The 21,070-nt window shown below is 41.3% G+C and overlaps 1 protein-coding gene across 1 annotated transcript in view; it reads left to right on the forward strand.

Moving 5' to 3' along the window:
- Nucleotides 1–17,147: 17,147 nt before the first annotated feature.
- The window catches only part of Slc17a3 (solute carrier family 17 member 3), a 22,755-nt gene continuing 18,832 nt past the window's right edge, over nt 17,148–21,070 (forward strand). The window contains exons 1-4 of the mRNA XM_031358294.1: nt 17,148–17,183; nt 17,563–17,617; nt 17,744–17,843; nt 18,689–18,693. The gene's annotated coding sequence lies outside the window, so the exon portion shown is untranslated. The remainder of the gene's footprint in view (nt 17,184–17,562; nt 17,618–17,743; nt 17,844–18,688; nt 18,694–21,070) is intronic.

A 21,070-nucleotide genomic window follows, 5' to 3' on the forward strand; every position in this document is an offset into this window, starting at 1 on the left:
CAAAGCTCTAATTAGGCATCTTTTACCACCAAATGAAACCTCTAGTGTCAGAAATTAGCATACATCTAATTGAGTTGTTGACTGAAGATGCCCCACGGAGACCCACAAATAAACCAAAGCCATTGGTGGCTCTCCAGAAACTGATGGTTAGGCCCTATTGCTGAAGACAACACCTACATTACTCATTGAACACTGAAAGGAGGTTCTGTAAGTAGAACCTTACTGACTTGTTCATGGTTGAAGAAGGGACTCTTCATGCTACCAGAGGAGAAAAGTAAACACTAGCCCAACTAAAAACCTTGGCTCTACAATAGTGCTTGGCTTCTTGAACGATATGCTGGTAAATAGTGGCAGAAAAATTGCGGGAATAACTAACTATCTGACTGCAGTTAAGGTGGTCCACTCTATGCCTGAGAATTCTCAGTTGGTCATTGACCTATGAAAAAGGCAAATACTACTTTTCAGAGAAAGGAGCATGGCAATAAAATGACTCCTAATGACCTTCTGCTATACTCACAGATCAGCTTGCTCAGCTGTCATCAGAGAAGTGTCTTCCTGTAGTAGGTGAGAACAAATACAGTGACCCACAACTAGACAATGTTCAGAAAGTGAGAGACCTTGCAACACTCTAAATGGGATGTCTCCATCGAATTCTTCCCCTCAGGGTTCAGGGTACTTTGGAAAACTAGGGGAAAAGAATGTAAGAGCCAGTGGGGATGAAAGATCCGAAGGAGGCAGGCCTTTTAGACACAACAGGGCTCATGCACATATGAACTCACAACGTTTGTGAAAGCATACCATGCACAAGTCTAAGCCAGAGGGGGTACCAGCACTGAGAAGGGACATGGACACAAACCCCCACTCCTACCCAGAAGGTGTCTCCAATTGACAACCATTCAAAAATGAAAACTTTGTTTTCTCTAATGGAGTCGTACTGGGTATACACATTACACATAAAGGCAGTCCCCATGCTTAGCAGTAGACAGCCAACACAAAATCAACTCAGTGGTATTCTTGAAGGTTGTTTTTGGTTTTTGGTTTGTTTTGTTTTGTTGACTCATAATGCTTTGTTTGCTTTGTTTTAATTACTTTACAGGTATTTTGCTTATACATTATGTTTTTTAAATATATTTTTTATAGAATTTCTGTGTTTGTATGAGTGTGTATCATTGCATCTGTGTGTTTCTTGTACTTTTTCTTTGGCTCGTTCTTCCCATTGGTATGTTTGTTTTGTTCAAGTTTGTTGAAACCACTTTCATAGTGGCCAAATCATGTTGCTTTTATGGGGAAGAAAGGTTGATACACAAGGTCTCTCTATGTAGCCCAAACTAACCTTGGACTCATGATCCTCCTTCCTCACTCTCATGAGTGCTAAGATGGCCACTCTATGCTATCAGGCTCACTGCTCAGTTGCTTTTCTGAAACTGGGCAAAGTGGAGGTCAGAGGACAACCTCAGCTTTGCTATGGGGGAATCATCCACTGTTTTTATTTTTGTTTTGAGATCTCTCATTGTTCTAGAAATCACAAAGTAGAACAGCTCAGGCAGTCAATGAGTTCCAGAAATCTACAAGCTTCTGCTTACTCAGCACTGGGGATAAAAGCACATGCAACCATGCTCAGCATTTTTTTCATACACCTTCTAGGGAATCTAACTCAAGTCCTAATGCTTGCCTAGGCAGAACTTTGCTATCTTCCCAGATGCCCTCTTTTAATATGTAACCCTTCATCTCTAGAAAACACTTAATCTAGTTTTATCAGTGAATTATCTCCAATGGTCCAACTTTATGGACCTATGTGTGATGCTATCACCTGGGGGGTTATCACAGAAAACATGCCAAGGAGGAAGACAGAGAAGAGTGCAGACACTGATTGACCCAAAGAGAACCGCACAGCATCCTCACCTAGAACTCTCCCGCCACTCCGCCCTGTAAAAATTCTTACTCGTGAATGATTGTCTAGATGATGTAGAGAGTGGCATATTCGGAGCCTGGTGCACAGAATTTGGATGTCAAATGAGTCCTTGACCTCATATTCACAGGGATGAATTAAAATATGTCCTAGAGGCTCAGGATATTGGCATAGACTCTGACTCACAACCCTGGGACATGAAACCAAGAAGCCTTTCCCTCATTATATACATATTTCTCCAAAGCTGTTATCAAGTTTTACACTGGCTTCTTCTTTTTTTAAAGACATCTAAAAGCATTTATTTTATGCAAAAAATTAAATTGGATTATGTACACAGAAATAGTGTACACATTATCTATGCTGAACAATGAATGCCAAGGAATACAATATTGTTGTAACAGTTGTCTGTAAAATAAAAATAAAAACTGAACCCCAATTATCAGACAAAAATAAAATGCCTATTTGCCAACAGCACAGTGCCAGACGTTGAGAGCAACTCTGCATATCTCCATTCCTCACAAAGCTGCCAGTGTCCATGTACTTCTATTTCTAAAAAACAAAACAAAATAGATTCTAAGAACAAAACCAACCTTTTTTTTTTACATTAATAATAAAAATCTGGTGACAAAAATTATAAAGCCAAATCCTGGACAGTCTTAACTCCCTGAAAACCCCAAATATTCCATGATAATCATAGGAGTAGAAACCATTCTAAAGTGATATGCCTTATGAAACAATGTGTACATTTATTGCAAATTATATTAACCTAAAATGGGAGAAATCATAGTATGAAGTTTCACTACTTGCAGATGAATAATAATTTTAATTACTTTCTCATTCTGATAAAATTCAGAAAGCAACATTTATAAAATTGCCACATTACTTTTCATAGCAGGGAAAAGAAATCTGTACATCTCATTTTTTGCAGAAAAGTAGACAGGCAGAAAGAATAATACACAAGTTTCCAAAAGGAAAAGAAATAAATTTGTCATCTGCTCTCTCTCGCGTAAAGCCTCAGATCAGTAGACACCTGCTCTCCTGTGTGGCATGGGGTTCTTGACTCTAGGATGGATCAGTTCTCAGCGTCAGTGCAAGGATGCCCCATTCCTTTCTGAAATGAAATCTGAAGCATGGAAAAATGGTTACTATGCTTCTAAGTTCCAGATATGCAGGACCTGGAACCAAGTGTTAAGCAATTTGCTTAATTATTGACTTTTCACAGGAAAAGTCTGGGGAGGGGAGAACAGAGATGCTCTAGAGAACAGGACTCTCTAGAGTGCGCTGTATATTTCACCAGAGGACTATGGCTGTGTAAAAAGGAGGCAAGCTTCTTTCAGTTTTCAAGGCAGAAAGTATGTATTTGAAGTGAGCTTTGTTTTCTGTTTTGGGACACTGGAATTCAAGTTTTTACAGAACCTGGAATCTGCTTCTGTTTGGCTTTCATTTTCTCCTTTTGCCTTTGTAAATCAAGTTGTCTCTCTGCTGGAACTGCCTTTTGGGCTCCATCTTGTAGCGTGGGCTCTTTGGCATTACCTGCCTCCAGACTCTCCTGGCTGCCTGCAGCTCTCTCCCTTCCCTTGCTAACAGGTTTATTCAGGTCATCATTTTTGGTTGCATTGTCCTGAGATCCAGATTTGGGGTGATATCCTCTCTGGGGTTTCGAAGGGGCAGGAGGTCCTGACTCATCTACTTTCTCATCTGGTTTTTGCTGGATATTCTTAGTACCAGCTGCTGTTTCTTTCCTGGGTCACAGCTGATGTTGCCTTGGGTAGGCTGATCAGAATTAATTTCCTTATTCTTTACAGCATCAATATTCTTTACAGGTGTGACAGAAATTGTTCTCACAGGATTTTCCTCATTTTCACTAACTCCAGTTTCTGATGCCTTTGAACACTGTTCTCCTGTACGACTTCTGGCTGAAGGATTTGGCTCTGAATTGGCGTTAAAATTGCTTCCAGTCTCTGTGCCAGCGCTTCTAACATAAGGCTTCCTTCCCGCGGCTGATCAAGGCTTGTTTACTGTGCCTTGTACTCCAGTACAGTGCCTTGTACACTTTGGCTTTCCTGTTAACAGAAGGACGTTCATCTCTTCTGAAATATAGCTTTTGTCATTACAGAAGTCCTTTTTAGGTTGTTTAAAGAAATTCATTGGGAGGACTGGGTCCTTTAGTGAGTCTGCGTTTGCACTGGCTTCTTTTCAGTCAGAAATGCCATGTCTCCATATGCACAAGTGGTGTGCACAGAAGAGAGAGCATCAGGTCAACTTCCACTTCTCTTGCTGGTTACTTTGTTTCTTTCCTAGAATCAAGAAAATGCCAGCTGATGTGTCATAAGGTCTCAGTAAACACTTTGGAAAGGGCATTTGGAAAGTGATGTTCTTGGCTACATTGTCTCTATACCTGGACCCACTAAGCCAGGTTCTTTTAGTTCCCAGGTGGCTACTACCTGGGAGGGAGCCCCACACCTTTAGAAATCCCAGTGGAGTTTGCTGGCTTCTTTGCAGCTAAAAACTCTGCACTGGGCTTTCTCCATTACCACCTACTTTGTTTTCTATTTGGGATTTGGCACTGATCTGACACAACTGCTAACTCAGCAATCCAGGGTCATTGCCCTGTCACCTCCGGGGTAGGATGTCATCATGCCTGCCATCCTCCCTCTCCCTCCCTACATGGACATCAACATTCTTCCTCTCAGCTATTCTGACTTTCTCTTTTCATGCCCGTTGATGTCCTTCTAAGTCCTATATGTAGACTTGTTTCCACTTGTAATTTTCCACATGTCCAGAAGAGTCTGCAGATTCAAATGCTTTGTAATTATTGAACAGGAAGACCTTTCCCTTCTGTCATATTGACTAACCCCCATCACCAAGTCAACACTCTTTCATACATAGTTTTCATCGTATGTGATTTTCTACCTGGAAAACCGTTAGGAAAACATTTGATCCCATTAAAAATTCTTTGACATGCACCCAGGCAGAATCTCCCATCCAGTAGTGTATTTTCATTTTTTATCTTAAAGCCTGTACCCTTCTTTGTTTTACCTGAATGTAGTTTTTCTGAAAGTAGTAGCATAACCGGAAATGACCCAAACTATCAGACTAGTAGAAATAATAGTAGGGGTAAGCCCAACAGTCTTGTGTAAGGAGCAAACAGAAGCTAGATAACTGGAGTTAACAAACCAACCACAGGCCAGTGGGACTGCTCAGTGGGGAGAGCATTTGTTGCTGAAGCTTGATGAACTGAGTTCTATTCCCAGAACCTATGGAAGGATGGGAGAAGAGAGCAGACTGCACAAAGTTACCCTCTGATCTACACATGCTTGTATATGCCCCATTCCATATTACATACTAATAATAAATTAGCAGTTCTAAAATCTTAATTCACAAGTTAGATAGGAAGCAGAGCTGAGCTGTAAACCTCAAGGGTAGTCAGTCCCTCCACCCTTCACTTCTTCCATCTGAACCCCATCGTCTGAAAGCCCCACAACCTTCTAGAACAACCCTGTTATTTAGAGTCCAAGAGTTCAAACAGATGAGCCAGGAAGGGGACATTCCACATTCAATGTAACAGTATGAGGTGGTGTGGGGTCTCTTTTCATATTCTTCCCACACATTCTCTTTCCTCAAGTAATACTTGATGCCTAGACAGGAAGTGCTGCACTTTCCAGCACACAGCAGGAAAATGAGGCAGAAAGGAAGCAGCAGCTGACCCTTGCTCATGTTCTGTGAAATAGATGCTCAAAAGTCCTGAATTCTGGGAGTTCTTTTCTTCATTTTTGTTTAACCTCATCTGTCCTGGGGGCTATGAATGATATGAGAAGTCCCACCCACAGACATATGCGTGTGTGCTTAAACAGATGTGCCATGTTTAGGATCATTCAGTATGCAGAGCAACTTGGAAAGAGAAGATTAACCACCCGAGTCTTTTCTTTTAAGCATGAAAAATAACAAGTTTCTTGGGACATTTTCTTTCTTTCTTCCTTTCTTTCTTTCTTCCTTTCTTTTTCTTCCTTCCTTCCTTCACTCCTCCCTTTAGTTTGCTCTTTCTTCCTTCCTTCCTTTCTTTCCTTCCTTCTTTCTTTCTTCCCTTTTTTCTTTCTTTCTTTCTTTGAAGGTCTTGCCTTATACCCCAGACTGGCCTTCAGTCATTATCCTGCTGCCTCTCCCAGAATGCTGAGATGGCAAGCATATGCCACCACACCCAACTTCAACTGCTCTAGCAAACTAAGCTATGTCGCCAGCGCTAGTAATGTGCTTTCACTGCTTCTAGTTACACTTAACAACAACAATAACAACACAAAGACAAACTATATAAACAAGTAAATAACTGGATGGCTTGGGGATCTTCATATTTGTATGTTTGAAAGACAAAACTTCCTCTCTATTGAAAAATGATTTTTTAAAAAAATGCTAAAAGTCATTCTCATAACAAGAATCAAAGGCAATGAGAGATCCACACAACTCATTGTTTAAAACTATGAATTATGTGCACAGGAAAATACTATGGACTCAACAAAATAACTCAGAAAACAGAATAGAGGTCATTCCCACAGAAGCTGGGCAAATCCAAGCTGTGCAAAACTCAGATGAAGAGTTGGAGAAAACCAGAAATCTCCAAATGGACTGAAAGGAGGAGGGACAGGTTAGCATGTAAGAGGACCATAGGTCCGCATGTGGAATTAGTACTAATTAAATAAGGACTACACCAAAAGACAAACAAACAAAAAATTGGCAATGTAATACTGATTAGCCTGAACTAAAGGTGGCGGTGACTTTTTAGAACTTAAAATGATGCCTTGGGGCTCAGTGAGTGAAGTATTTATTGTGTACACCTAATGATATGAGTTTAGTTTAGTTTAGAACTCACATAAAAGCCAGACACAGTGGCACATACACCTGAAATCCTAGCATATCTGTAGTAAGATAGAAGATAGAACCAAGAGCATCTCCAGGCGCTCCCTGGCCAGTTAATGAGCTTAAGCAGCAGTCAACATCAAGAGATTCTGCCTTAAACATGGTGGAAGGAGAGGACAGTAACCCATGTTATTCTTTAACCTCTACATGCATGTCATGATTTCACACACACATGCACACACACACGCACACATACACACACACATACCCTCATACAGAGGCACACAAATAGTGTATTGGGACACTCATCTTTTTTGTCCAAATATGGACTGTGAAAACAGCTCAATTCTTAAGACTGTACCTGTTTGCCAGTGTCTTCAAATGTGGCCAAGAAAATAACAGAGGAGAGACTCACCAACATGGAGCCAAGGGCCATGGGACACAGTCAGCTGTGGGGCTGTCCTATGGGGATTTCATAATCTCCTTGGACAAGTGGCCACTCTTTCCTGTTTCTATAGTTATTTTGTTTCTGGCCCATTGTTGGACAGCGGGTCATTTGGCAGAGCAGAAATGGGACAAATGTGGTTTATTGAGTTTTCAAAGCAAAAGTACCTGCATCCAGATGGAGGTAGCAATCGCTGTGGCATTCTGCACCTCAGTCTAATGCACTTATTTAGATGTGACTTTGGGACCCAGGAAGGTTTACCCACTGGACATGTTTTATGTGTAGAAAAGACCATGAAACAAATGTGATACATATTTCAGGCAGTGATAACTGGTGCATTTTTATATATATCTCTTCCCTTCCCTGTGCGATGGTGGCACTTTCCTACATAACTTCCCTTATTCATCCAGTTCTTTCATCTTCTCCCTGTAAGGCTACCCTTTATGTTCCAAATAGACCATCTTCTATCAAAATAAGGTCCTGAATGAGGAAACAAATCAGATTATATCCAATCCCAAAGGATCATGAAGTATGAGGGAGGCAAATGATTGATTTTGTAAGCCACTGGGACTGTCTAGCTGCTGTGTCCCTCCATGCCCAGTTTTTGGGCTTTCTACATAGTCATTTGATGCATATCAAGACCTAACATATGGTCTCTAAGCAAGGAAATATTTATGGGTTTGGTTTTTGTTTTTGTTTTTTAACTGTGCCCCAGGATGCCACTAATTGCAAAGGAGACTTCAAATTTTAATTTTCTTTTCTAAAAGTTTTTATTATATTTCTGAATGAGTATCAGTAAATGAAATAGGGGCTTTGTCTTAGATAGTTTTCAATTGCTGTGACAAAATATCATAACTGAGGAGAAAGAATTTATAGGGGCTTGCAGGTTCAGAGGATGAGTCCGTGCTGTCAAGGTAGGGAGCATAAGAGCAGGCAGGCAGGCATGGCAAACTGGAGCAGTAGCTGAGAGCTCACACCCCTATTCACAGATGTTCTCTCAAAGTCCTCAAGGACTCACGTCCTCCAAGGCCACACCTCCTAATCCTTCCCACACAGTTTCTCCAATCGGAATCAAGTATTCAAATGAGCCTATGGGGCTCATTCACTATCAAACCATCACAGGCTTTAAAATAAGTCTGATTAAGCCTATAAGTAATATGGATCATGAACATGACTCTTACAACAATGTTATAAAACTTTGTAATGTTTAAAATCATAAGGTGAAAATAAGCTTGCTATTTCCCCTTACTGTACATTAAATTAACTACCTTTCTGAGCAGAAGATTTTCTTAGTCTTTCTTTAAGGGTGTGTTCATGTGTTTGTTTCACCCTCATCCTTGAATTCACTTAGTTGTGCATAAGATGCTAGATTGCAAAGTGTTTTGTCTGAGCACGTTGGGTATATTATTCCATGGTTCTGGGTTCTTTTGCTGCTGAAGGTGAGAGTCACAAAGGTCATTCATGTACGCACTAAAAGAGAACAGAATTACATGTGTCTTAGCAATTGCTAAATGCATATGTGGTAACAATTGAGTGCAAATTAAAATTTAAGTTGGTAATGTGGGAGCAAAATAAATGGAATAAAGCTATGATATGTAGTAAAATAAAATCTGTGATAATCATTATGAGTTTTTTAAAAAAATAGCTTTACTATTATATAATGCATTTTGATGTGACTTAACTTAGGAAAACTTAGGAAAACAACAACAACAAAATGCCCACGTGGTTTATGTAGCAGATTTGTTCTGTCCCAGTAACCAGGCAACTGCCCAGGTCTGTATGAACATGAACGAACTGCATCTACTTCGTGATCTCCCACAGCAGGATGCCCTGTGATCCTCCCTGGAGCAAAAAGGGCAGGCTGAAGAGGAACTTTCCAAGCTCATTTACCATCGGTTTTACATGCATTCAAATGTGTCTGTACATTGGAAGGCTCCTTCAGGAACGTATGTACAAACTACCGTGGTTTCAGGGGAGGAGCCAATTCTCTTGCTCCCATCTGGTTTAGACTTCACCTCTCAGTGACTCATAAACTCATAGCTTGTGTTGTTTGTCACAGGAAATCTGAGCCCTTCCTATGACACTGACAGAACAGGGATGTAACATTAAACTGCTCTTGATTAGATTTGTTTTCTATAAAAAGCAGTGAAATGGACTATAAGCTGAGTGCTTGTGTTCTTACCTGTCCGTTCTGCAACCTGAGACCCCAAAACACCTGTGCTATAGTTCTAATCCCCCCAAATACATAATACAATCCTAAACTCAAACATCTATGCCATAGTCCTAAGCCCCCCAAATATCGATGCTGTAGTCCTAACCCCAAAACAGCCATGCTACAGTCGAAATCCCTAAAACATCCACGCTACAATCTTTGTAACAACCCTAACCCCAAATATATATGCTACAGATGAATCCCCAGAACATTGGGAGTACAATTCTAATCCTCCAAATGATAGTATTAGGAACCTGGTCTTTGGGAGAAATTAAGCCATGAAGGAAAGTGAAGCCTATGAGACTATGAACGATGGGCTCATCAAAAGACCACAGATGGTCTGGGGATGTAGCTGAGTTGGTAGAGTGCTTGTCTAGCATGCTTCAGTCCCTCCAGCTTTGAGCCCCAGCATTGCACAAACCGGGTAGATGACACATGCCTGTAGTACCAGCACTGTACTCTTCTAGAGATCCTGAGTTCAATTCCCAGCAAGCACATGGTGACCCACAACCATCTGTAACAGAATCTAATGTCCTCTTCTGGAATGTCTGAAGACAGCTACAGTGCCCGTGTACTCAAATACATAAAATACATAAATAAATAAATAAATCTTAAAAAAAAAAAAAACAACCGGATTGCAAGCTTCTGATTCAACATTAGAGGGTGCTATAGGGACAGACTAACCAAGACCTGGATCTGGTCCACTGAAATCTACCCAGTTCGCTGTGGCCCGCCTGAATCAGCAACTCTGCAACAACAACTCCTATGGACGCCAGCGCCCTAGTGTATGCTGGCCTCAAAAGTCACAGAGATCCACCTGACTGCCTCTGTCTCCCAAGTGCTAGATTAAATGCATGGGGCACCGTCCCTGGCCTGTTTATTCATTTATAATAATTTTTATGAGGCACTGCTGTCTAGGAGAGAGAAACTTTATAGCTGTATGTGTGTTGTGTTGAGAATAGCCAATCAGAGTACTTGATGCTATCACATCCCAGCAACTGATTCAGAGGCAAAGAATACTCTGAGCTGAGTCCATAGGACTGTTTCCTGGGCTCTCTCAGACTTAGTACTTGAGCTTCTTCCCCTTTGTGAAAAATGAGATTCCAGAAGTGGCAGCAGATGTTTATATTCTCTTGCAGAATAAGGGAAGAAGAAGCAGGCAGCAAATATTGAGCGCTTGGTACTGTGTTGGAAAAAAGAGATTTAGTTCTCATCGATGTGGACCATGTTCGTCTCTATTGTTTGTTCTTTTGTGCCCTCTGCTCTTCCACACCCTCTGTCTCTTTTCTCTTCCAACGACCTGTGTGACTCTGGGATTGGCCTGAATGTGGCGGTGAGAAAGAAATCACAGACATACAGACACACAAACAGAAAAGCTGTGGTTTCTGATAGAGATGCACCAGCATTGCTGAAATGCAGCACATTTGTTATATACAGCTGAGGGTGGTTAGCTCATCTTGTAAGAGCAGTCCCAGGCTGAGGTCATCAGGGAAGAGGAAGCTGTGGCTGTTACTTTTTACATTCTATTTTAGAGCTAAGGATCAACTGTTTATCAGCATCAGCATCTGAAGCAGAGAAAGGCCTTGTCATTCATGTGTCTGAGATACCAGGGTCCTTGACCTGACCAAGCTTTTGTTGTGAATGGTCATTCATGTGTGGGGAGCGTCACTCTCCAAAACATGTCACCTGGACTTCTATCACTTGTAAGCACAGTTCTGACAAATAAGAGGTCACACCCAATAAGCACAATAAAAACTTAACTGTGTACTGTGGAAGCTGGCACATAGGTCTGGCCCCTAATTCTTGTTACTGGCTGATCACAACGGACCTCTGTTCCGATTTAGCAGCCGGAGGGTGGGTGGGCGGCTATGGAATCTGGATGACAAAGGCAAGTATCAACACATAATGAACCAAACCAAGACCTTTAATATAAATATTGGAACTTGAAAGGAACAAAAATCAATCCCAAGGCAAACTTTGCATCTTCATAAAGGCAATGTAGGACAAGGTGAAGACAAGAAGGAGGGAAAGAAGGAGGAGGGGGTGAGGAGAAGAGGAGGAGCCCAATGTGTTTTTTTTTTTTTTTTACACCTTTCCCAGTGCCAGGGAAGCAGAAGCAGGCAGATCTGCGTGGGTTCAACTATACAGTGTGTCTTAGACCTCTTCCCTCCCCCAAGTCCCCTCCCCTCCCCAAAAATAATTAGAAGAGAAAGGGAGGAAGGAAAAAGAGGAGGAGGAAGATGCGAATTATCCTTTGTATTGTTAAAAGTGTTGAATTAAAATCTTCCTTCATCTTGAGGAACTAACCCTTGAAATAATAAAATTGTTTTGTGGTCTGGGGAGAGAGCTCAGTGGGTAACCATTTGGCTTGCAAGCATGAGGATACAAGGTTTGTCCCTAGAAGTTATGTGAGCATGTAAGGCCTCATGATCTGTGTTTGTAATCAAAGCACTGGAAATGATGAGATGAATGAATCCCTGAGGCTTGCTGCTTGGTGAGATGAAGGCCATTGAGAGACCTTGTCTTAAAAGTTAAGGTGGACAATGTGTCCTGGATAGTTTTATGTCAACTTGACACAAGCTAGAGTCATTTAGGAAGAAAGGCTCAATTGAAGAAGTGCCTCCATAGGATTTGCCTGTAGGCAAATCTATAGTACATTTTCTTAATTACTGATTGCTATGGGAGGGTCCAGCTTACTGTGGTCAGTGCCACATTTTAGGAGGGGGAGGGGGTGGCTCTGGGATGCTATAAGAAAGCAGGCTAAGCCAACTATGAAGACCAAGCCAGAAACCAGTGTTCTTCCATTGTATCTACTTCAGTTCCTGCCTCCAGGTTCCTGCCATGCTTAAGTTCCTGCCCTGACTTCCCTTAATGATAGACTATTACACAGAAATGTAGCAAAATAAACCCTCTCCTATTCAGGTTACTTTAATAACAGTGTATTATAATACCAAGAAACATTCTAAGATGCTTGAAGAATAAAATCCAAGATTGACCTCTGCCCCCCACACACACACTCCAGATAAGAACAGTATGCCCAGATTCAACATGCTAAATCTTTTTTTTTTTTTTTAACTCAGTTCAATGACACAACCAGCCAATCCTTACTCTCTTCTCTTAAGGCATACCTTAAGTGCCAGGAAAGCCATTAATTCATACCTAAGTAATAACTGACACTTAAATTGTGGAACATATACATCTATCCAGGAGTTTAGGGCCTCAAAATCAATTAACAAGGTCAACTCAATAGCCTCAAGAATAGAATACCAAAGTTAACAGAAAAAGTGCAGCCACAAATGAAAAAGTATTAATATAAGCAGTTAAATTTATGAATCCTGTTGGGAGTGGTGACACACACCTTTAATTGCAGCATTTGGGAGGTAGTGGCAGGCAGATTTCTGTGGGTTTGAGGCCAGCCTGATCTACATAGTAAGACCTGTCTCAAAGTGAATTAATTTATCCTATCAACAATATTTACTGATATTTAAATATATTTAAATATATTAAATATATATTATATATGTTAAATATATTTACTGATAATTAATATATTTAAAAGTAAGTATGCACATGCACATACAGGCAACACTAATTGGATGCAGTAGAATATTAAAAGTGGATAAAGCCATTATATTGGGAGGGGGAGCTGGAGGTGAGAAATGGTTGGTGGATAAGATTGTAATACACTGTATATACAAATGAAATTCTCAAAAGATAGGGGGGAAAAAGGAGAGAAAGAAGTCTTATTTGACAATTACAAAATCTTTTTGCATTACAAATACCAACTTGGGATGCCTGCTGCCATGCAGTGGCTGGGGTGTCTGTGCATGATGAAGAAACCCAGGGGCACTGCTATGATTTGCAAGTATATGGTGGAGAGATGGGAGGAGAAAAGAAGGGAAACAGCATGTGCACTATGAGGAAAGGATGAGCGGGAGACTCGGCGGGGGGGAGGGGGACAGCCTGATATGAGTAGTCTGCCCTGACACCTAGGGCCATGGTGAAGTCCTGGTCCATGCTGCCGCTGAGGGCCATGCAGTGGGGGCTGTGTTGATGCCCAGGGCCCATGTTAGCACTGAAGGCCATGCAGACATTCCTGGTCTGGCTGCCTCCTAGAATCATCTCAGAGTTGGCCCTGCCCCTCATCAGCTGAGACACTGGTTACAGCCAGCCCTACTCCTTGCCTGGGAAGCATGGATGAGACGACTCAGAGGGTGTGAGAGCTGATGAGCTGGCCCTGCCCCTCCGTCCAACAAGTTGGCTGTGCAGTGGTATGGGCACCGGAGAGATGTGCCCCCTGCCCCTTGCCATAGATGCAAATGGAGCTGGTGAGCTGAACAACACAACCACCACCACGGCTCAGATCCAGGGCTTTTGTGTTGGCCTACCCCGTATCTATCCAATCTATGAACTGCTTGAGTGCATGAAGGGACTGGTTCTGCAGCACTAATGCTTCAGGATCTCCTTGACACAGAGCAAAAACAGAATATCTGAGACTAGCCCTGGTAAGGATCCAGTATTGATCATATAGCAGAAGCCACAGGACTTGACTCACACCAGTGACGCCTTGCAATGGACATCTGCAAAAGTAAAGCTCGTTGTGCAAAATGGTATATAGTGTGACGCATGGAGACACACCCTAGCTTTCAGTGAGATGGTTTTATTGTTATTTTTCTTTAATTTTTATGTTACCTTTTCTCTTCTTGTTCTTTATTTTAATTTTTCATTTTCTTTTATTGGGAGATTGCAAGGTTGGAGGGCGAACATGGAGGGATGAGTGGGAGTAGGATGCGTGATGTGAAATTCACAAAGGATCAATAAAAGTTAAAGCAAAACAAAAAGACAAACACCCCTGTTTACTATCTATCTGGAAACCCTTGGCCCCTCTGCCTATAAGTGCAGTCCTGATTTAGTCTGCATCCTCTCTGAGAGTGCATTTATCACAACTGTTTTGTTTTGTTTTCTTGTCCATTAGCTCTGGTACTGTGTGGTTTTACAGCTTTGGGGGAATGTTCCTTGGTTGATGGCATACTTTGCATTCAAACTGTAAAGTGTACCAGAAGACAGCACGTTTACGAAAAGAGATGAGGAATATTCTCAGTGAGGCAGTCCAGCATAAGATTGAACATGGGAATGCAACAGAAAATACAGACATCATTTGGCTCAGTTAATAGGAAACAAAATAACAGAGATGACCTCCTACGAGGAGTAACGTAGCACCAGTACATGACCAGATATTAGATTTATGACTCATGTCCGTGACCCAATTCGTCATGGAGAACAAGAGACAAAATAAAAGTTTAACTTGACCATGGATGGAGGCAAAAACATTTTTCAGAAATTCTAATGAAGACTTAGATGCTGAGTAGAGATGACACAGCATTTAGGTTCACAGCTTAGATTCTAAGGTTCCAGGGAATGCCCACTGTCGTTGAGCCAAGCCTTTGGGTCAAGCTTCGGCGTACTCTGTGTGGTTGTTTAAGGCTGCCCCTGAATGATCTGATCATTGCTGGACTTTTGTGAGGTTTAGGCAGAGAGTACAGAGAAATTATCCTTCCTCTATAGGGGCTTGGCCTGGTCCTCTAGTCTACAGATAACAGGCTTCTGTGATTGCCTCAACTGGGCACTGATTTTCTTTGAGATGTTGGTCAGATGTGGAGTTGTCCTATAGACAATTATTAAGGACAATTGTTCACAAACTTAAGGAAACCATTCCTTGGATATTCAAATCAAAGTGTGGATGTGTGCACTCTATTTGCTCTGAAGATTCTCACACCAACAGAAAGTAGTTTTGAGCTCATCCGAGAAGAAAATGTCTAATCTTTAAAAGATGAGTAAAATGACCTAAGTCAAAGAAATATTTCAATTCATACTCAAGTGTTTAAAAATTAATTGTACAGGTGAGGCAAAGTTGGATTTTTTTCCAGTGAGGAAGCATGTTGGGTCTTTTTGTTAATGAAGTCAAACCAAGTTGAATGTTAAGCTTTAATTTAACATGGTTACAAAACATGAACATTTTAAAGTAAAGTTAAAAATTAAATTAGAAAATAAGCCACATATTCCAACTTGGTTAATTTAGAATTAGAAATATTTGAATTCTAAAGTTGTTGATTATTTATCCCAGAGTACAGAGTTCTTTAAAAAAATGACTCAGGGGAAAATAATTGACACAGGAGGTAAAACTCATGAGACTCCATAATGAGCTTATACCTTTCTATATTTAAATTTCAGATGTGTATATGAACTGTGTCTGTACTTCTTTCTCTTAAAGATAGTGAAAGATAGTATACTATGAAGATTGTATGCTACATATGCTCAAGAAAACTCTCATTCCACAAGACCCAGACATCTAGGATTATAATCTCAGTGACAGATCCAGTAGATCCAAGTCCTCAGTCAGGGCTTCTGGTTATTGAGAAGTGGTTTGTCCTCTTGCAGTACTTATAATCAAACACCAAATCAAAGGAGAGGTACTGAGAACATAAAGCACGACAGGACTTAAAGCCACAGTGAAGATGAGCTACCAGAAGAGCTCAGTGCACATAGAATCCAGATTCCTTTCTGTGAATGAGTTTGACATCAGTGCTCAGGCTGAGTCATAAGCCTGGGGGCCTCTGGAGAGTTGGACATTATTTGCCTATAGGAAGCAGTGGGTTTGAAGTGTCGCCTCACCTTTGAGATAAGGACAAAGTCACTTTCACCAGCTTGGAAGGCAATAAGTCTCTTGTCTACTTCCACGATATTGGCAGGAGCATCTAGATAAAAGAGCAAGCTTGGCCTCTGATGTGCCGGTGTGGGTGTTCCAAGCTCATCCTCTATATTCGAAATCAGTGTGGAGGTACCTCAAAAACCTAAACATAGGTCTACCATATGATCAAGTTATAACATTTTCTGAGGATATTCTCAACGGACTCTATATCATACTGTAGATTTATTTGCTCATTCATGTTTATTGCTACCCTGTTCACAATTGCCAGGAAATGAAAAGGCTTAGATGTCCCATCACCTGATAAATGTTTAATGATGATATGGTGCATATACCCAATAGAAGATTATTCAACTATAAAAAAATAAAACTATGAAATTAGCTTGATGCATTTCTCAGCCCTCATCAGAGAAACTTCATTTTACAGTATAGGGTGATTAATATAAAGGCTCATAACTGGTCAACATCTAGGGAATATAAGACTGTGGTGTTATCAGCTTTAAAAGGACATCTGTATCGTGTCCTTGATCACAAGGCTCAGGAAGCATTGTAGAAGGAGCATCTTAAGCACCAGAGGTAGTGGACATCTACAGCAAAACCATATATGTTGGACAAGACAGCACTGTTGTACACATGAGCTCACAATAGCTGTGACCACAAACATGAGTCCTGAACAAAATCCAGCCAGCCAAAATCTCAGCACGGTCAGGGCAGGAGCTCATAAAAGCCCACCCATGGCCAAGGAACTATTGACAAGTTATGGCTGCTGGCCTGTGAAGAGCATCAGTTTTTTTCAGGGATTCAGACTATCCATGCTCCAGTAGATAGTTCAACACCCATGAACACAGACAACACTAAGTGACTCAGTAGACTGGAGGAGGAGGAGGAGGAGGAGGAGGAGAGGAGAGGAGAAGAAGAAGAAGAAGAAGAAGAAGAAGAAGAAGAAGAAGAAGAAGAAGAAGAAGAAGAAGAAGAAGAAGAAGAAGAAGAAGAAGAAGAAACTTGAGAGGGAAAAGTGACAGTGGGGGATGGGAGGAATTTGGTGGCAAAAATGAGTGAGGTCTGATCACAATGCATCATGTGCATGTATAAAAGTTTTAAGCAATTACTTAAGTTAGAAAATTTCCCATTGTACATGATAGCATGTGTGCAAATTGAGACATAATTCCAAGCATTATTTTTATGTAGTTTATCAACAACTATAGAAGTGGTTAAAACAGGAAAAAAACATGGGGAATATATACTGAATTTATGAGAGAAGCATACGGGTTTTGTCTGTTTGATATGGTTAACAATGATATTGAATAAAATTATGGCTCACATAGTTCAAAGAAGCAGAAGAAAATTAAAGAAGGGGAAAAAGAGAAAGAGGGGGGAAGTGCAAAATGTATTTAATTTGTAACTCATCTCTTCTTTTACCTTTAAACATTTTAAACCAGAAAAAAGAAAAGTCTTTAGAAACTGCAAGGCAATGTGGCCAACAACTGCATGCAGGTATGTCAGACCCAGTAGATCCTTCTAGGGTGCTGGGGAGACACTTGACAAGGGGGAGGAGGCTACGAAGCTCATGGCTGAAAGCAGGGAGTGTTTCAGCCTCTGATTAATGATTAATAATTCAAGTCCTGAAGTGGCAGAGAATACTGAGCTGAGCAGTCTGGCAAGAGGTAAGAGAAGCCTGCCCAGAGGAAACACAGGAAGTCCTACCTCAAGCACTAAGTTGGTAAGTCACTTACTTTCATTGGGTAGCCCAAGGTCTGCACTGTCCTTCTTGGATACCAGCTGATGGTTGCTATATATCCCTCCTCCAACTTCAAATATTCTCCTGTTGACAAAATGAAAGGTGTGCATACAATGTAAAAACCTATATCTACAAAGACAATGGGGGGAGAAGAAGTGAGGAAGATGGAAAACTGGAGGAAGACGCAAAGGGAAGGGAAAGAGGGAGGTGAGAGAGAGAAGGGAGGAAGAGAAGTGGTGGAGGAGAAAGAGAGGGAGGAGAAAGGGAGAGAGGAAGAGGGCCCAAGAGGGAGGAGACAGAGGAGCACAGAGAGACAGTGGAAAAGGAGAGGAAGGAGAAGAGAGAAGGAGAGAAGAGACTGGAAGCTGAAGACTTTTGTCCCAGATCACCATAAGCTTTGCTGTTAGCTGATGGAGGCAATGGCAGCTGTGGAGACAGACCCAAGAAACACATACTATCAGGGAATGTTTTAAAAACTTTTATGTAGTCACATAAAATCATGTATGTACGCAGAAGAAGCGTACTTCTTCTTGACTTGTCCAGAGAAGCAAGAGAGATAGGTCTACCATACAAAACAGAACTTTTTATTTTAAAAAAATGAAAGAGAGGGAGAGAGAGAGAGAGAGAGACAGAGAGACAGAGAGACAGAGAGACAGAGAGAGACAGAGACAGAGAGAGACAGGGAGAGACAGAGAGACAGAGACAGACAGAGAGAGACAGGGAGAGACAGAGAGACAGGGAGAGAGCGAACAGCAGGGGTTAGTCAAAGTGGCTCATGAACAAACATTAGTTCTTTTGCTTATGAGCTGAATGGCCTAGGAGAAGAGAAACAGCGAGTTTTCTGAGGTCGATGGCCCTGCCTGGGTCATGAGTCTACAGCAGTGGCTGTAATTACTCTTGTTGGCCTGACAGCTTCTGGAGACATGAAGGATAGTGCATGCATTGTGAAAACCACTCTAGATAAAATAGTGTTAGCAATTACTTCTTTGCCTGTTAACATTGTCAATGTGAAAAGCACACAGCTCTTACCTTACAGCAAACACAACATTATATTGAAGCCATATTTGAGAGACCATGGTCTGGAAACATAGATTTAGGTTATGCTGGATGTCCATGTCCCAATATGGAAGCAATCTCATGAATTATATAGTTTTATAGAATGACAAAAGCCATGAATTAAGGCAAGTTTAAAATACATTGAAGTGTACATGGAGAGGCAGAAACAGCAAGATGGGGAAATTTTTCTGTAGACCTCAGATGCTATCTGATGAAATTATTAGGTTCTGGATTGGTACAAGCTAGTAGTAGCAGTAGCAGTGGTAGGTAGGTCAGGTCATCTTTAAAAATCAATAGATTTCAAAAGGTCATTTATCAGGACCAAAAGGTCATTTTAAAAGGTCTATCATGGAATGTTAGTTCTGACACAGAGGCAGGCAAGGAATGGTTGTTAAAGTGGCTAAATCTATCCCAAGTTAAGATAACTAGCCTCTGAACTTATAATATTTCATCCTTTCCACACAATTACAGTTCTAATCAGTGAATTAGTCTTTGTAGACACACGTGCCTCCCAGGAACTCTCACTGACATTGTGAAGATATATGCCCTGTCCCCCAGGTTGTATTGACCTTTGCCTTAGACAGCTATACTTCAGCAATGCGACTACCATGATGTTCTGAAGAAGTGCAGCCTTTCGCAATAAAATTCATTCATTGCCCAGATTCCCATCAAATTAATTAGGAGACAGAACTATAGCATAAGTGAAAATAAGGTTGCTCTTATGAAAGAATACAGGATTAAGAAAACCAATGAGATGATATGAACCTTAACCAAATTAAAAATGTCTGAGAGGGGACTGGGGAGATGGCTCAGTAATAGAGCGCTTACTGTAGAATGTAAAGATCTTAGTTAATTTTCTAGCACCCATGTAGGAAGCTGGGTGTTGTAGCATATATCTATAATCCCAGTTCTAGAGAGGCATGTGGATCCCTGGGAGCTCCCTGCCCAACCAGTCTTCAATTTTAGGTTCAGTGAGAGATCTGGTCTCAAAATCTAAAGTGAAATGTAACTTCACATACATGAGTACACACATCCATCGTCATCTGAACACGCCTAGACACATGCATGTACATGCAAAAAAATGACTGGGGTGCACTGCTGAGATACAATGCTTGTATAACATATATGAGGGCCTGAGTTTGACCCACAACATTAGCCAAAAGAAAATGAACAAATATCTCAAAAGAAAAGAAGAAACGGGCAAGGGAGACCATTGTAGCAGTGGCCAGGGTCATCAGAAGGTGTTGGGCAGCCTGAGGGCAGTTGGAAGGGAGAGAGCTGCAGGCAGCCAGGAGAGTCTGGAGGCAGGTAATGCCAAAGAGCCCACGCTACAAGATGGAGCCCAAAAGGCAGTTCCAGCAGAGAGACAACTTGATTTACAAAGGCAAAAGGAGAAAATGAAGGCCAAACAGAAGCAGATTCCAGGTTCTGTAAAAACTTGAATTCCAGTGTCCCAAAATAGAAAACAAAGCTCACTTCAAATACATACTTTCTGCCTTGAAAACTGAAAGAAGCTTGCCTCCTTTTTACACAGCCATAGTCCTCTGGTGAAATATACAGCGCACTCTAGAGAGTCCTGTCCTCTAGAGCATCTCTGTTCTCCCCTCCCCAGACTTTTCCTGTGAAAAGTCAATAATTAAGCAAATTGCTTAACACTTGGTTCCAGGTCCTGCATATCTGGAACTTAAAGACATAGTAACCATTTTTCCATGCTGCAGATTTCATTTCAGAAAGGAACGGGGCATCCTTGCACTGACACTGAGAACTGATCCATCCTAGAGTCAAGAACCCCATGCCACACAGGAGAGCAGGTGTCTACTGATCTGAGGCTTTACGCGAGAGAGGGCAGATGACAAATTTATTTGTTTTCCTTTTGGAAACTTATGTATTATTCTTTCTGCCTGTATACTTTTCTGCAAAAAATGAGATGTACAGATTTCTGTTCCCTGCTATGTAAAGTGATCAGCTCCACCCCATCCTGCATCCCAGTAAGATGGAATGAGCCTGGTTTTGACTGCTTGGTCTTCAAAGGTCTCAAACATATTTTCTTTTAACTAACACCTATAGGTTATATATTGCCTTGTTAGATCATAAACCATTTCCCTCTCCCTCTCCCTCTCCTTCTCCCTCTCCCTCTCCCTCTCCCTCTCCCT

This window comes from Mastomys coucha, unplaced genomic scaffold (assembly GCF_008632895.1).
Source record: "Mastomys coucha isolate ucsf_1 unplaced genomic scaffold, UCSF_Mcou_1 pScaffold7, whole genome shotgun sequence".
Taxonomy (NCBI): Eukaryota; Metazoa; Chordata; class Mammalia; order Rodentia; family Muridae; genus Mastomys; species Mastomys coucha.